This window comes from Schistocerca serialis, chromosome 1 (genome assembly GCF_023864345.2).
Source record: "Schistocerca serialis cubense isolate TAMUIC-IGC-003099 chromosome 1, iqSchSeri2.2, whole genome shotgun sequence".
NCBI classification, from domain to species: domain Eukaryota; kingdom Metazoa; phylum Arthropoda; class Insecta; order Orthoptera; family Acrididae; genus Schistocerca; species Schistocerca serialis.
This window is the reverse complement of record NC_064638.1, coordinates 68,138,165-68,153,380: the sequence shown is the minus strand read 5'-3', so window position 1 is coordinate 68,153,380 and position 15,216 is coordinate 68,138,165.

Sequence of the window (15,216 nt, the reverse complement as noted above, 5' to 3'; positions counted from 1 at the left end):
ACGGAAGGTGTGAAATGCTGTCATTACACCGATTAAGGTAACAGTTTTGGTAATATGTACACGAGTAGCACGCACTGTTCGGCTTAATTTGTGCAGTAAATGTATTGTCTGCAATACTTCGAGGCACAGACGTACACATAGCACCAAATAATTGCCTTTTATCACTTAGATAAACTTTCTAGCTTCACATGCCACAACATGCTCCGATGGGCGAGCCAGCTGTATTACTCTACCTTAGGGGATCACAACACACTGCCTTTCCCCAGCAACCGTCACCTCTTGCACGCCAAAGACACAACTACTACGCTAAAGGTGGACTATCGATAACAGCAACATACAGCCTACGAACTTACGGACCTCACGCATTTGTGACAGATCGCAATGATGGATCTTACGCGATATCGGCTGCAATCGGTCGCTCGCCTCGACCCCGCCACAGACGAGTGCTCTGCCGAGCAATTTCAAGCAGTATCACGAATACCACTGTGTTGAGAAGTACTGCTGTGGAAAATGAAGAGCTATTTTAGCAGCACTGGCATTTGACTCTGTATCTCCACGAATACTAGCGCAAAAAAAATTATAATTTATTAAACTTGTTTTGAAACGCTTTTTTTGGTGACTGTAAGCTACTGTACAGAAAATAGCATATTTTTTCACTGACGCCAAGTTAGTTGTGCACATACACTGAAGAACCAAAGAAACCTGCCTAATATCGTGTAGGCTTCCCACGAGCAGGCAGAAGTGCCGCAACATTACGTGGCATGGACACGACTAATGCCTGAGGTAGCGCTGGAGGGAACTGGCACCACAAATCCTGCAGGGCTGTGCGTAAATCCGTAAGAGTACGAGGGGGTGGAGATCTCTTCTGAACAGCACGTTGTAAGTCATCTCAGATATGCTCAATAATGTTCATGTCTGGGGAGTTTGGAGACCAGCGGAAATATTTAAACTCAGAACAGTGTTCTCGGAGCCACTCTGTAACAAATCTGAACGTGTGGGTTGTCGCATTATCCTTCTGGAAATGTCTTAAGTCCGTCGGAATGCACAATGGACATGAATGGAGGCAGGTGATCCGACAGGATGCTTACGTGCGTGTTACCTGTCAGAGTCGTATCTAGACGTATCAGGGGTCCCATATCACTCCAACTGCACACGCTCCACACCATTACAGAGCCTCCACCAGCTTGAACAGTCCCCAGCTGACGTGCAGGTTCCATGGATTCATGGGGTTGTCTCCATACCCGCCGGCCGGTGTTGCCGTGCTGTTCTAGACGCTATAGTCTGGAACCGTGATACCGCTACGGTCGCAGGTTCGAATCCTGCCTCGGGCATGGATTTGTGTGATGTCCTTAGGTTAGTTAGGTTTAAGTAGTTCTAAGTTCTAGGGGACTGATGACCTCAGAAGTTAGTCCCATAGTGCTCAGAGCCATTTGAACCATTTTTTTCTCCATACCCGTACACGTCCATCCGCTCGATGCAATATGAAACGAGTCTCGTCCGACTAGGGAAGATGTTACCAGTCATCAACAGTCCAATATCTGTGTTGACGGACCCATGCGAGGCATAAAGCTTTGTGTCGTGCAGTCATCAAGGGTACACAAGTGAGCCTTTGGCTTCGAAAGCCCATATCGATGATGTTTCGTTTAGTGTTTCGCACGCCGTCATGTGTTGATGGCCTAGCATTGAAATCTGCAGCAATTTCCCGAAGCGTTGCACTTCTGTCACTTTGAACGATTCTCTTCAGTCGTCGTTGGTCCCGCTCTTGCAGGTTCTTTTTCCGGCCGTATCGATGTCGGAGATTTGATGTTTTACCGAATTCCTGATATTCACGGTACATTCGTGAAATGGTCGTACGGGAAAATCCCCACTTCGTCACTACCTCGGAGGTGCTGTGACCCATCGCTTGTACGTCGGCTATAACGCCACTTTCAGACTCACTTAAATCTTGATAACGTGCCATTGTAGCAGCAGTAACCGATCTAACATCTGCAGCAGACACTTGTCGTATATAGCGCCGTATTCTGCTTGCTTATATATATCTCCATTTGAATACGCTTGCCTATACCAGTTTCTTTGGCGCTTCAGTGTATTTCCAGTATGCTAACCGAGTTCCCTTTTCGTTTATTACTATTAAATTTCTTTTTCATTTTTATAGTTTAACTGCAAATATTTACACAGTTTGTTCGAAAATGATGGTCTGTCCTCTTCATATTATGATACGTCATTCTGTTAAGAAACTGAAAACTTTAACAATGCCTCTACCCAAGTCAGCACATAAGGCTGTATGCCCTATTGCTATATTAGGTTCAAATGGCTCTGAGAACTGTGGGACTTAACATCTGAGGTCGTCAGTCCCCTAGAACTTAGAACTACGTAAACCTAACTAACCTAAGGACTTCACACGCATCCATGCCCGAGGCAGGATTCGAACCTGCGACCGTAGCGGTCGCGCGGTATGAACTCCTCATCAGCTTTACGTACAGCGCAGGCTTCGAAATGATAATGACTGCAAAATCTGAGAGTGTATTCTGTACTCTTTGTTAATATAAGTGGCAACTTTGGCTTCAACTTCACATCCCACAGTCGTTCGTGGTCCGCAAATAATATAAATTCTGACGTAAAGCTCTCATTCGACGTGGACAAAGTGAAACGAAACGAAACTACACAACCACGCTTAATAACGAGACAAACGAATCGCAATCGGGCAGCTGTACTGCCACACACCGAATGCGATTCATCAGACAGCGTAGGCGTTACAAGCGATGAGCGGTCAATCGCTACGCCCACCCAAGTGTCATTTCCGGACGGCTACTGTTCGCTGCGATCGTCGCTGGTGTGAAGGGCATTTACACAGTTTTGAGACGTATAGTGACGTAAGAAGAATCCTCAAACTAACAGTGGACCTCGGTAGACGACTCTAATATGTAGTAGTACTCGTATATGTAGTTTCTTCTCAGGAAGTTACACGTCGACAAACTCAATCGTTTCAGTGTAAATCATATGAGTCGTTAACCAAGATGTACGAGGAAGCGCTGAAAACTAATGCCTCAGAATTTTTCATTCTGTTCTCAATACTGGTTCAGGTATTACATCTCGTGTAAATCATATCGCTCGGTCAACTTCCCCGCCTCGCTGACGCAAGTTGCAACTCTCTGCCGCTAGAGGGCTCCGAAATGTAGCGTGTAACGTGGTGGCGTGTAACGTGACTACTTCGGTGCGTGACAAGTAGCGGGCTTTAACTGAGTTACGAATTCGAAGGTTTTCTCCTCGCAAGGAGCACCCTCTCCTTCAGCATGACGTTGCCAGACCAGACACGAATGCTACGACATCTGAAACAATCCGACATCTGCAGTTCACTGTCATCGATCGTCCTCCATATGGTGGCCCCGTCCGGTTTTCATTTGTTTCCTAACCTTAGATAACACAATCGAGGGCTGCACTTTGGTAGTGATGAAACGGTGCAAGCAGAGGCGTGGTTGTGGCTCCGTGAAAATAGCCAAACGTTTTATAGTGATGGTATCAACAAACTGGTTTCTCCTTGGGGGAAATGTGTTCGTCTCAAGAGTGACTGTGTTGAGGAATAAATATGTAGACATGAAGAATAAATATGTAAAATGTTAATAACGTTTGTTTTGTTTAAAAAGCTGCAAGAATTTTCACATAAAAAACTCGGAGACATTACTTTTCAGTACGACATCGTATAACTAATCTTCCCAGCGCGGCTGATGTTCTGTATAATGACGTAATGAGACGAGACAACGTGTTTTCTTTCATTTGTAGTTAGTATCTCGTTATATTTACTAGTATTTATGTTTAACTGCTCTTCGCTTCGCCAATCTGTATTTTTGCTATATTTCGCATTGATTTACTCTCCATAGGCCCGCATCTCGTGGTCGTGCGGTAGCGTTCTCGCTTCCCACGCCCGGGTTCCCGGGTTCGATTCCCGGCGGGGTCAGGGATTTTCTCTGCCTCGTGATGGCTGGGTGTTGTGTGCTGTCCTTAGGTTAGTTAGGTTTAAGTAGTTCTAAGTTCTAGGAAACTTATGACCACAGCAGTTGAGTCCCATAGTGCTCAGAGCCATTTGCCATTTTTACTCTCCATAGTGTAAGGTTATCCACTACAGTAGTCATTAATAATAGAAAATAAAATTCCTATTTTCCACAGTGTCCTTTTTTTAAAGTTTAACCTTTTCTGAAGATCAGAGTTTCATAATCAGGCAAATGACTCATCCTATGCCATGAGCCCATATCAATTGTCCAAGCTCATAAGCCTGAATATGTAATATTAATCTTGCGAAACTGTCTTCATTCACTAAAGAAAGTGCAGCAGAGCCGAATTTTATATTTTGTTTCTCCGTAAACAGAAGCTTCGTCAGCTTACATTCCGAGAAGACAGCAGACGTTGTTCATCGAATCACTTACGAATATTGTAACCAGCAATGATTTTGTAAAACTTTCCCCAAGTCTCGTCGACTTCGCATTTAGTTTAAGTGCTCACTCTCCATTCGTGCTCTAACCTACAGCAAATAAATAAACACTTGTACAGCTACAGTACTTATTTGCCATGGAACGTTAGCGCAACTTGAGTCGTGGGATCCTTGTATCTTGGATAAATTAAAGTACTTGAAGGTAGCAGTTAGTGAAACTTGATAGTAACGTGAGCTGTTTCAGTATCCCCACAAGTCATAGGCCACTGTAGCAGAGATATCCTGAGGAAGTGTATCAGCGTTTATCACGTGCAGCCGAGCACCCCTGACTGAGTCAAAGTGCCGCAGAGCGAGACGATGAATTTTGCACAGACTGCAAAGCGGAGCATACCGATGCTACGGCAAAGCTATAAGTATTCACAACCACGTTCTGGACCAGAGAATCTGACCTATTTCTGGTAAGATATCCGTTTGACCATACCTCAGGGTAAAATCAAATATGCCAGTAAGTGGGGAGATGACCATGTCCGCATGGTCAGCAATAGAATATTCTGTGAATCTCCGCATAATCTGTTCTCACGCTGCCTCATACTTGTTCTCCGAATTGTACCGTTTGTGGAAAAAAAATTATATTAAGTGTGAGGTGTAAAGCAGAATGTAGCGACAGATTGGAATACGTATGAACAGAAGAGGAAGGCTGCTACTTCTACTACGTACAGAGGAAAAAGCGATTCGCTGTTAATTCGTCAGATGATAACTTGGTCGCGGGCTGTCGCCTGAAGAGAACACGTGAACACCGCCTGGCCCAGATGTGTGAGCTTAACTGGTTAGAACTACTCTACTGGCCATCTTGCACATGACAGATGCTCAGCACAGCTGGAAACAATCAAAGCAGTGAATATATCCAGCCATCCGTGCGATGCCACGTGCTGTTTCTGGCGCAGCTCAGAAAGTAAGGCTATTGAGAATAGTTTGGACATGCAGCTTCGCGCGCAACTTGGACGATGAGTGGACACAGCGATCGGTAGGTGTTAACTAAAACCACTAAAATAGACTCTGCCACTGCACTGGTCGCAGAGAACGACATACGTACCGTCGAAGGCAAAGCACTCACTTTACTTGAACAACTTCGACTTGGCGTCTTCGTCACGGCGAGAATAACTGAAGAAAATTTATCCAATTATTTAATGTAAGTTATTCCTTGCGGGCTGTAAACATTTAATGAACGTCATGATCCCCAGAATAATCCACTGTTTGAATAAATAGTTTCTCTTCATTACTAATCTCGACCACATAGATCATCAGATCCATAAAACACCAAGGCAAAGTACAAAACACAGATAACACTGCAAAGTGCGTTGTTCCCAAATTAATAATTTGACACAGAACACGCTTGTACCATCTCCAGCATGGTTGTGGAGGTGTCACATCGCGTCGCACGTATCAAAAAGTCACAACTACGTTCTGTGGCACCCTTGTTTCCATTCCGTTACAGTCATCTTCCTTGATGAAGACGTTCATGAGATTGGAGCTCTACAGACGCGTATTATCGTGAACGTGTAGCCACCATGCTTATTTCTTATTGGTAGAACCGCATTCTTCTGTTCCAGTACTTACGTTGCCCCCGACGACAAAGAGCAGCGTATAACTTCCGTACCACATTCTTCCCAAAATACGATGGTAACCAGAGAATCGTAACCATTTGGCTTTAATAAATTTAAGAAAGCTATTTCACTAGCGTCCAACCCCGGCTTCGCACGGGTAGCACTGGGTGTCCACAGGCGGACGACTAGTGTGGCACAGCGACAATCAATTAGAAACACAAACTTCTCTCGTGAATTAATCTATGTATTAGTGAAAACCGTATAAAAATTGCTACAGTAGCTCCTGAGAGTAGCCTTCCATTACAGACAAAAACACAACGGGTGAATTTTAATGTATATAGACTGTCAAGAGAATCAGTTACTGAATTGAAGGTTATTTCGTTTGTGAACAAAATTACCATTGCCATTTAAGCATTTTTAATATGTGCTCGCGAGCGTTAGACTTCCCATACGCTAGTATTCACTAGTCTTCACTTCGGCATCACGTCCAAAACGTTTTGAATTTCGTGAAAAGTTGTTTTGCACGATATTATTCTCTGTTTGATTCTTCAAATCACGTACCATTTGTAACGGACGTCGGTAATTTCCCCATTGTTGAACACTGCACACTATTTTTCCGTATTTCTTTCGTACACACTTCCTACAGTTGACAGAATATTTCTGCAACTTTCATCTTCCGAAAATTAAAAAATCGGAATATCTCCTTCAACATTGTATTGGTGGCTCTTTGTTCAACAATAAAGGAAGCATAGCAGAGACTTCTTTCAGGTGACACGCAGCACTGAGGCAATCATTTGAACCTGAGCGAATCCTGATACCAGTCTGCGCAACAGGTCGTTCCTTTCTGGTTTAGCCTCGTATGATCACCTCACCTCACATTACTTCTGTGACGGATAGATGGTACCTCACTCTCATTTAGTTGATACCAGGGGCGCTGTTATCCCGCCGGTAGCTAAGAGCTGAACGTGTCCTCCAGTTGACTGACCAATGCTCTGGGTGTCATAACTGACGCCGTCTCGTCCATGTTCTCTGTCTCAACATTGCCTGATCACCGTGCTGGTGTTACTCCCCTCCATCTCTCCGGATAACTAACGAGCTATGATTCGCCAGCAGCGGTGAGTAGGCAGTGTTGTTGACAGCAGTCGACCACTTCGATGAAGGTCTTCAGCACTCTGAGTAACACGATAACGCTGCCGTCCTCTACAAACTCTGTCATGACCCAACGACCACACACACACACACACACACACACACACACACACACACACACACACACACACACACACAGAGAGAGAGAGAGAGAGAGAGAGAGAGAGAGAGAGAGAGAGAGAAAAGGGCGCTTGGTTGTCAAATTCTTACACATTATAGTGACAGTTGTAGACAGATTATGTAAGGGGCGATCAAAAGATTCCGTTTGAAGGCGTTGCTGCATCGTATGTGCAACTTAGTGAAACTACTCCGATGCGGATATGTAAGCATTGACATGGACGCAAGGGACTAAGTGGCATTCATGTCTTTGTGATGTGCGTGCGGTAAATGCGTACCACTGTACTGTTATTTTTTTCTTGGTCGCCGAAGGGCAAACACCAGTAGACATCTACCGGAGGGTAAAAAATGTACGTGGGGCAGCATTTCTGTCGACATCCACCGTTGTGGAATGTTGCTGCTGCTGAATGACCACGCACGTCCCCATATCGCAAGTTCTGTGGGTGACATTCAAGCAACCGCCCTATCACCCTGATCTCTCGCCTTCCGTCCCATCAAGAGCACCTTTAAAGGCCGACGATTCCTGTCGGAGGAGGATGTGTGGCAAGGAATTACGGTGTTCTTCTGAACGGGTATCTTCAGTCTTCAACCTGGTGCGTCGGTGGTGGCAGTGGGGGGGGGGGGGGGGGGGGGGGGGCAGGTGATTGCCTTGGTGCTCACGGCGATTTTGCGTGATTGGTAAACCGATTTTGTATTGTACAGCCTTTGAACGGAAACTTTTTGCTCGCCACATTATTATTTATTTTACAACCAATACGAATGACAGAACTGTACGTAACGTTTATTTGGCAAGTATAAGACCCCTCTGAATGCTGATAAGCAGATTCACAACTTTAAAGAATATACGTATCTCTTCAACGCCCGAGCTCATTATTTTATGTAGAGGAATACAAAACATTCATTAACAGAGACATTGAGGGAAAATTCAAAATGACTGACATCAGAGTTGCTACAGTGACACTAAGCCACGAATACACGTGTTACACAATGAGTGTGAGTGTGTGTGTGTGTGTGTGTGTGTGTGTGTGTGTAGACAAAGGGATCGCCCCTGCTCGTCGTCACCGATTGCCTCCAGCTTTACGGTATATGCACGTCTTGACGAGAGATGAAGTGGGAGCTCGACGTGACTGAGCGTTTAGAAAAGTAATAGCAGGCGAGACATCAGCCATTCATGCTAGCGAAGTTTGCAGGCAGCGATTGGCGAAGCGGAACGATTACAGCACGGTAATGCTAGTGTCTTTATGCGGTCATTTATTTAATTCTTCAATTTTTACGTTAATTAGACTGCAAATAAACCGAAATAAAGCGAAATATATTGTATTCGTTAGTGTTTTCCTAAGAGGCGTGAAAAGTATTACATATAAATTTCCATGAAGTGACTGTAATGCGTACACGTTAAGTTCGTATTTAAAATTAGATACTTTTATTAGTTTACAGTTGACGATTTAACCGTGCTAGGATAATATTCATCGAGAATCAGGGGAAGCAGTAGTTTTCTCGACATCTTGCCCACGTTATAAGCGCTGCAATTTTAAAATTACATGTTTGTTTTAAAGTTTCTGCAGAAAAGCAAGCCTGCTTTATATTCGCAAAAGGTTCTTTCTCATCGCACAACACAAAATTTCTCCAAATATTGACGAGGATAACTGCTGATGTACACTGGTACGTACTTTGATGCAATTTACCACCCAACGCAAAGATTCAAAATAAAAAAGAAAAAGTTTTCACCGCACGACCATTGGATTACCGTCTGTATTCCTAATACTGGACCAACAGCTGCATGAGACCTACGTTAAAATAAGTGCCTGATGCCTTGCATGACTCACGCCAAAAAGGCTTTTTTTTCTTTTTTTTTCTTTCCTAGACGCGTGGCCATCTGGAGCTTCCATTTCTGTCACTTTCGTTTCTGGGCAAGCTCTGCGTAGGCGTGGGCCCCATGTGAGCAGAATTCTGTTGTGCGCATGTTGGGACACAGGTGGGCAACCCGCGATGCATTCACCGATATTCCGACACGCGACGTTCAATTCATTTATATATCTACATTTGTACTCCGCAAGCCACCTCCCTGTGTATGACGGGGGTTACGTGCGATCTAATATCCCCTCCCCCCTTTCCTTTTCCAGTGACGAATGGTCCGCGGAACGGAGGACTGTCGCCAACCCTTCGACATATTGTTTAATTTATCTGGTTCTCTCACTTTGACCTTTCTCGAGACGCATGTGGAAATAAATATGTTACCCGACTCTTCCCTACGACGCCTGTTCTCGGAAGTTTGGTTCAAATGGCTCTGAGCACTATGGGACTCAACTGCTGAGGTCATTAGTCCCCTAGAACTTAGAACTACTTAAACCTAACTAACCTAAGGACATCACAAACATCCATGCCCGAGGCAGGATCCGGAAGTTTGGTATTTCTATATGAAGGAAATAGCATCTCCCCCCATTAACGCTTGGAAATAGCGTCTGTCCCATTAACGCTTAGAAATAGCGTCTCTCCCATTAACGCTTTTGCACCGACTGAGCGGATCCGGGATGATACACACTTCGCTTCTATCTTCTCCCTCTGTGCCACGAAGGCGTACTGAAGAGTAATGTCTCCGACTTTATTCTGTTCTGAATATTGGTTGAGGTATCCCGCTTCGTTGACGAAAGTTGCAGCCCTCTGTCGCTAGAGGACTCCAAATTGTAGCGTGTAACATGGCGGTGTGTAATCTAACTACGTCCTTCAGCATGATAATGCCAGACCACACCCGAGCGCTTGCGACATCTGCAGCAGCCCGACACGTTGGGTTCACAGTCATTGATCATTCTCCACACTTTCTTCACTTTGCTCTATCAGTTCATCATGTTTCCTAAACTTAAAGAACACTTTCGATGACTTCACTTTGGCAGTGATGAGGCGATACAAGCAGAGGTGGTGTTGTGGCTCCGTCAACAAAGTCAAAAATTCTAGAGTGATTGTTTCGAGGAACTGGGAGAAAATATTGGTTGCCACGGTGACTATGTTGAGAAATAAATAGATCGACATGTAGAATAAAGAAGTAGAATGTTAATGTCGTTCGTTTTATTTTAAAAGCTATAATAATTTTCAGATAAAAAATCAGAGACGCCACTTTTCATCAAGCCCTCTTATTTATTCTAACCTGGCAAGCACCCCAGATTAATGAGCAATGAGAATCGGCGAAACAACCGATTTGTGAGTCATGTCTACCGTGGATGAGCTACATTTCCTCAGGAGTCTTCCTATGAATGTCAGTCTGACATCTGCTTCTCCTGTAGCTTTACATGGTCATTCGAGATGGAATCGCTTCCAACGTTTACAGCCGGGTATCATGCGGTTTTTACTGCACCCAGTGATTTTTCGCCAGGAGCGTTGTGTGTATCGAAGCTGCAGGCTGATTTGGGAAAGTACATTAAAAGTGACGCTGCACCACACTGTATTAGTACTTATTCTCGATCTGTCTCCAATACATTCGTCCGCAGCTCGTGGTCTACTGGCTAGCGTTGCTCCCTGTGGATCACGATGTCCCGAGTTCGATTCTCGGCGGGGTTGGGGATTTTCTCTGCCCGGCGACTGGGTGTTTGTTTTGTCCTCATCAATTCATCATCATCATTCGTGACAGTGGCTAGATTGGACCGTGTAAAAAATTGGGCTGTGTGCAAATTGCGACTTTGTATGGGCGCTGATGACTGCGCAGCTGAGCGTCCCACAAACCAATCATCATCGTCCAATACATTTGGTAGCAAAAATGGACACCGATGCATCAATAATTTTCGTTTGCCACGTCTTCCTTGCCCGGCGCGTGCCCTCTCTCGTACATCTTGCGAGGAAGGGAGTCTTTGAAGTGAGTAATAAATCTATTTTCTCTGTCACCCCCGGCACTCTTTGGGAGCTTGGGCAACATTCCAAAGATTGTGACTGGTTCTTGGCGCGTGCTCAGACGAGTTTCATCTCCACCTATACGTCTTCAATGGGCCTGATGGAACGAAACCGTTTGAGAAGAGAAATCTCATTCTGTTTTCGAAACCACTCCTGACATGTGCATTGGAGACTGTTGGAAGCAGATTAATCATTCAACCTAGGGTTGTGGTACTGATTGAATCATAAAATTATCAACAACATGACTATACTGGGCAGCTTCAAGTTGACCGTGTATCCTGTGGAGCGTATGAAGTTCACGGGAACACATTCAGACCCAAACTGCCTCAGCCACGCGTCTACTGCAACATCGTTTGTTAATAAATTTGGGATCGAAATGGAAGTCATGCTGCCTATATACCCTGTACTAGTTCAAAAATGTTTCAAATGGCTCTGAGCACTATGGGACTTAACATCTGTGGTCACCAGTCCCCTAGAACTTAGAACTACTTAAACCTAACTAACCTAAGGACAGCACACACATCCATGCCCGAGGCAGAATTCGAACCTGCGACCGTAGCGGTCACGCGGGTCCAGACTGAAGCGCCTAGAACTGCACGGCCTCACCTCTCGGCCCTGTACTGGTCCAGCTCTGTATGGAAAGTACTGATTCGTCGGAAAACACATCGCGACAGTCACGATGTATATTTTTCTCGGCGAATACTAATCGCTAGAGTCACCGATGTCCGCGGAACTTAGTCTTCGTTTGCGTTGTGGTCTGTCGCCGAACCCTGTAAACGGACCCGGGAACTCCTTTGTATGTTTGAGCTGCTCCGCGTTTAAAAATGATTTTGCTGTGATGTGTTCCCAAGTTCATTATCCTGGTCTGCCGTTATTGCACGCCAACTTCCAGTTCACACATGCGTACAGAACTCTTCAGTACCACGAATCACATTACTCTTGGATGTACGGTGCCCACAGGAACGCCCTACCGTGCACCATCCCCCCACTGTGCCAGATCCCTTCCTCCACAATAGCAGTAATGTGGTCGGGACTAACGTGTGGGCGATGTGCCGTGGCTCGCGAATAATGTGGCTGGACGTAAAGCAAGGGAATTCAGTATCTTACATAACGAACATTGCGTTGAGTGACACAACTCGACTATCAGTTTCTTTCGAAAGTGAATCTTTGCGACCTTAATCTTTTTACAAGCATAAAAATAAACTCGAAATCGCTATTTTCTCTCTACTGAAGATAACCGGTTTTGGTCGTAGTTACTGTCATTAGACCACGATTACTGACCACATGAGGAACTAATGCTTGGAACCGTTGTGTAATACCGTCAGATAACCGTCACCAGTTGTTGACGACGGATACCTTAGGTTCATTGACCTGCCGACTCAATTCTATCGCTTTCGCGTCTTTTGCAAACAGAAAACGAATCATTGCGCGTGTTTGACACATGTCGTGGTTTTCAATCAGTGGAGGCGTTTTATGTAAGCACACACAAACGTAGTCTAAACGCTCGCAAATAATGCTTCCCTTGGGAGAGGTGGGGGTTGAGGGGGGGGGGTGCTGTGGATAGACAATAATATAGGTACTCAGCTTGGATGAGCAGTTCATATACGGTTGCTATGTAGTGGCCTTCGTTTATAACATTATTTACTTAAACCAAGCCTCATGTTTGTTACATAATGAGAGCTAGATTGCGTTTCCCAAATCTTTACAAAATGTGTACGTTTACTGCTGGGAACAGCCGCAGAACCGGCACTCCGCTGGATTGACTCTTGATAGACCAAGGCGGTATTGAGTGCACTATCTTCTCGTGCTGCTAATTTTAATTCCTTTATCGGATTTAATTCTTTCACGACAGTGGTGAGTCTCGTCTATAGCTGCTCTGTCTGAACTGTCCAAACGATATACTTCTGCTGTACTCATCCTTAGTTCCTGAACAGGTTCGCTGTTACCTTACCCGCTGGTCGTTGTTCGTGACGGGATCAAGTGCTGCCGAACGTGTAGCAGTCCCGTCCCCTTTAGCTCTTCTCATCAAACAGACGGATAGAGCTTGCCCACTTTCCCACGGCGTATGCCTTTTTTAATAGACCAACGGGTCATTGACTCAGTGCCACTAGATAACTCGGAGTTTATATGAGGAGTGTCACTCGAGTTCGACAAAGAAGACATACATTCAGCCGTAATAAATAAAAGATATTTCATGACAGCTGCGATAGAACCTCGATTTATCAGGACAAGTTCAACTCGTGTAACTTCAAGGAAAGACTATAAGTACGCCTTTTTTAGCAAAATCATCGTTGTATCTGCTGTGTTTGCTGTTTCTTTTCTTTTTTCCTGTCGTTGCTATTGCTGTGGTTGTCACTTTCTTCATCCCCAAGATTAGTTTAATGCAGCTGTCCATGATAGCTTATCCTATTAAGGCCTCTTCATTTTTGTATAACTACTGCAAACTGGGTCCATTTCAACCTGTTTACTGTACTCAAGCTCTGGTTTCCTCTACAATTTTTACCCCTCACAGTTTATTCCATTCCTTGATGCTTTTGAATGTGGCCTAGCAACCGATTCTTTGTTTTAGACAGATTGTGCAATAAATTACTCTTTTTTTCCCTCTGTTCGATTCAGTATCTCCTTATTAACTATTCGGTATAACTATCTAATTTCCAACGTTCTTCTCTAACAACACTTTTCAAAAGCTTCTATTCCCTTCCTACTTGACTGCGTATCCTCCGTGTATCACTTCGGTACAAAATTACACTTGTACAAATAACTTCAGGAAATTCTTCCTAACATTTAAGATTTGTGTTAGATGTTAAGAAGTTCCTATTTCTCAGAAATGCTTTTTGTGCTGTAACTAGTTTGTATTTTGTAACGTCTCTACTTCTGCCATCAGTAGTTATCTTACTGTCCAGACAGAAAAAATTTCATCTACTTTTAGTGCTTCATTTTCCAGGTTTAATTTTCTTTGATCTATCGTCGTAGCTAAATCGTACGGTTAGTGTTACCTCGTGTGTTCCTACCTTCCTCCAGAACCCAAAGTGATCTTCGCCGAGGTAATAATTTCACGAAATTGATTGGTTCGCTGGAACCACTATCAAAAACATTCAGGAGAAAGTTATGTTATCAGTCAAGCGTAACGCACTGAAGTGCGACTGTTTCAGCTACCTTCTGTGCAGAGCAGTAGCTCTTCATAACTCAAATTGGGAGTTCAACAAACATGAATCTGAATCCTCTGCGTGGACTTTATACGAAAACATAAAGTCGTGCGATAGACAATCTGTTGTCCGCCATATTTTCAGCGTTGTTGCCGTGGTGGTGTTGCGGGTACAACTCTAGGCTCCGACTTTGGAGGTCCTGGGTTCAGTCCCGCATGGAAGCGGGAATTCCTTCTCGTCCAGTCCCTCTAGGACGCACCAGGTCCAAACAGTCTGCAATCAAATGCCTACCGGCGAGCCATCCACACGTTCGCTGCTTCATCAATTCACGTTACAAATATGAAGATATGTTCGGATTACATTTACCGTTTCCGCATTTTCGGAAAAAAACTGTCTCATGTGCAGCACTGCACTGTCTCCGACACGCTGTGTGGCCGGCCATTGTGGCTCAGCGGTTCTAGGCGCTTCAGTCCGGAACCGCGCTGCTGCTACGGTCGTAGGTTCGAATCCTGCCTCGGGCATGGATGTGTGTGATGTCCTTAGGTTAGTTAGGTTTAAGTAGTCCTAAGTGTAGGGGACTGATGACCTCAGATGTTAAGTCCCGTAGTGCTCAGAGCCACGCTGTGTGCTCTATTCTTGTGCATATCGACTTTCCGCTACTCCCCATCAGCAGCTAGTACGTTAATACGGTGTGTATCAGTTTGTCCAGAACAACTAGTACTATGACACCAGGAAACAGAGTCAACAATAGAAACGCTTTCAGATCAGAAATATGTCAACAGAAGGCGCCTTGAGAAAGCCCCCAGTTTTAGCCCTCAACGTTGTAATGATTGTTTTCAAATAAATAAAAATACGGTTCTAGCGCTGACTAACTGCTTCTTCCAGTAAGCCTTAT